We start from the raw sequence: 3,740 nt of genomic DNA on the forward strand, positions 1-3,740 counted from the left end.
CGAGACTCGAGACGAGACGAGAAAGTCTCGAGTCTCGCGGCAACACTAATTTGGATGTAATTTTAAGTTAGAAGTGGCTTCGGGATGTTGATGCATCAACATCCCGAACTATTCAGTACTATAGTACTATTCAGTACTAAAAATGGTGATTGAAAATATTGTAGCAGCAATTCTTTTGAAAATTCTTGCATTTTAGTTGTCTTTTTTGTATTAATTCATTCGGTGAACGTGTGGTTAAAAGGAGAAACTACCCAGACGGCACAGAACCCTCCGTATCTAATTCGTATGTACATAGTACCCATTGACTAAGGGGATACTATGCCGCTTCGTCGCTTTTCGTCAATGGATAATTTCCGTTCGCGGCCTGTCGACGAAGCGCGTACGCAGCATGTGAATGTCCGCTACTAAGCACGTACGATTGGATACGAAGCGCGCAGGAACACGGCACTCAGGCTAATCTCAATCGATTAGGTCGACATTAGATATATCGTAACTCGCACGATCGAAAAATGTATCGAACGCAACACAATCGATAGCTACCGACCGTAGCGAGAACCTTGATACGAATCATTATGAATTGTAAGTTCTCAATAGGTAAATAACACCATATCATGAATTCTAATTACCATGAAAGACTCACGACCGACAAAGTTTTTTCAAGGATGAGTGCACTCCTAGCTGCACACACTGGATAAATGTTGCTGAATTCAGAGCATGGGAAGGGGAGAGTCTAGCTGGAAGGGGGCCGCTGCTCTGCTATCCGCAATGCTGTGTGGGTGTTGGAATATTTTCTTTCCGGATGCGCACTCAAATTTGGTAATAGGGTGGTTTCCTATTATTTTTTTTTTGCCTAAATCGAAAGATTATTACTCCTGGAGTACGTATTTCACGCTTTTAGATTTTTAAATGACAATATCTATTTTTCGCGATTAAATGAAAAGAGAAAAATTTCAAGCGCGCAAAACGCGACGCGTAAGTAGGAATGATGGGAAAAAGTCCGTGCGACGCATTTCTGGTTCCCCCTCCCGCCTTTGTGAGGTGACCTTGATCGAGGCTCTGAGCGCTGATAGGACGCAGGATGCTAGCGGGTAGCTGAGTACCTTGCTGGCTGGTAGCGCTTGGCTTAAAAAAGGTTTATTAATACCTTTTCAAACGAAGAAAACTTTCCGACCTTAGCCCGTTTTAATAGGTGATTATTAAGACGTATTTCCCTGAGCTCTGTGCCTCATGCATGCATTGGTAACCTCAGACGATGTATAACTCCTATCCTCTCGTGTAGAAACTAGGTCCCTGTGACGTCACCTGGAGTGGGATCGCATGGGCGCCAATCTGGCCTTTTTCAAACGAGGATAAAATTTGACCCTAGCCATTCGTCTAAACCGGTATTTCAAAAACCAACTAATTTGTGTATTATGAATACACTAATGGTGGGTAACGAATCGCAATCAATGCCTTTCATTTTCTTTGATGAAGGAAACTACCCTATTTGCTGCTTAATGGTGAAATGCACAAAATTTTTGCTCTTAAGGGCAGTAATTCTGCAAAAACCGTAGGAAATGGCCATAAAAAATTTAATTTTTTGATTAGTGAAAACCCAAGCATTTGAGTGAGGGACAGAGGTCTCAAAATTTTTGGACCTTATTTTTGATCAGTCCCACAACTTTTTTTCAGTGGGCTAGATGGATTTGAAACAAATCGATTTTTCCGATCGGCTGTACTGTACGGGATATTTAACCCAAAAGAGGGATAGGGATCGTGGGCCTGCCGTTCGCAAAAGTAAGGGTTTGGTTGTTAAGAATATAATCGGGTCATTTAATTAAATTGACAGATAGGTTAGCCAGCCATCAACTGTAATCCTTTGTTATTTGTAGTTTGAAAAGCTACAAACATCTCTCATTAGGGATTTTGTCTCTGTTCTGGGGCCGTATTCTGTAACTCCAAACCGATCGGTGCGGCACCGATCCGTCGGGTGCGACGTCACACCGACTCCCGGCAAGCAGTGGTGCGATTCTGTACGAACCCGATCGGTGCGGCACCAACGTGAGGACGGAAGATCGTCGGTAGCCGTACCGACAGCAAAAAGGTGTCGGTACCATAGATCTTTTATACACCTATATGAAAGATCTATGGTCGGTACGGCCAAGAACCCTACATAAGGACGGTAATGTCCTATCTGAATTATGTTATCAATGGCTGCGCATGTAATTCAAGTTCCTACTTTGGCCGCTGTGGCGCCGCCCACCGCATGCGAGGCTGATAGCAGACGTTACAATAGGGAAACAATGTTATTTTTCAATTTTGTTTAACCAAATTACGGCGAACAATGATGAGTTTTACCAATTTTTCTGATAGGATGAGTTAGATAATAGTCATATCTCTATTTGATGGGATGGAATAAACCCAGATGTCTGTGATAGTACAGCGAAGTGAAATTATATTCGCACCGGTGCCATCCGTAAGAAACTGTTTTAACTGTCTGAAAAAGTCGAAAGTCCGCCAATGAACCTCAGGTGCACGATATAATCAAGGAAGGAAATCGATAAATGAATGTATATACAAGAAATTTGCAGCATGCAAGTCTGTTCGCCATGATATCTTGACAGAATATTTCGAGAAAGCTCAGGTGATAGTGCAGCCTACCGACACATTTGAAACATGGCGGATCTTTGTTTACAATTTTTCGGTACAAGCTGATGACTTTAAACCATTATCTCGGACGCTATACAGACATGGAAGCGCTCACATTTTAGGTATGTATAGTAAATGATTGATTTAACCCTCGAAATATAATATTTACGTTGTGGGAGCAGTGATTAACTTTACTAATTTCTAATTTTACACTCACATTACACTACGTCATATGAATACATTACGAATTTATATTTATTCCTTCACTTCACGATTGAAACAAATTGCTTCGATATCACTCATTAAAAAAGAGGTATACACGGTCCATAGGTATCCACGATTGAATAAGTAAATGGTTCTGAAATCAAAGTATACTTAAACAACTGCTCCGCTACGCAAGATCGGTGCATTGTTATTGAAAAATTTTCATGCATTCAGTTCACTTTCTACGTAACTTCAATAATTGCTGTGACCGGCAGAATATAGAATTAAAACGACAATACCTTAAACTTTCTTACCGTCATTGTACTAAAAATACCTTAGCGGGCATTCTTTCACGTACACAGACAGCATCGTCCATTGAAAATACTCCACTCTCACCCTCACTGATGCCGATATCGGTGCGCACGGATTTTGTATCAAGCAATACTATTTCTTTCACCATAGGTACTAACCGAACATTTAAAACGACTTTAAAAGATTTTCTTCATTTTAAGATCACCGAATACGTACCTTGCATTCCAACGGAATAAACGGGCAATAAACAGAATGATTGCTCGAGACAAAAAGAAATTTAATGAATTACTCATCTTGAAACAGCATACATTGCACTAGAACAAAGCAAAGTCTTCATACTTGCAGAGATATATCACAATTTTACCCTGATCCAGTCTATTCAGTAATTCAGAGTCTTATCCTCGCAAAGGCAGTTGAAGTAACATACGAATAATATCAAAAGGCAAACATTTACACTTCAACAATCGTTTCTAAAAACACTGAAATTATAATCAGCAGAGAACCTAAAGCCTGACGAAATAAAATTTTTAAATAAAAATTGCCGATGAAACAGGATTGCTGACACATCTGCTATTAGTATGATCGAATTAATCAAA

This window comes from Ischnura elegans, chromosome X (genome assembly GCF_921293095.1).
Source record: "Ischnura elegans chromosome X, ioIscEleg1.1, whole genome shotgun sequence".
NCBI lineage: Eukaryota > Metazoa > Arthropoda > Insecta > Odonata > Coenagrionidae > Ischnura > Ischnura elegans.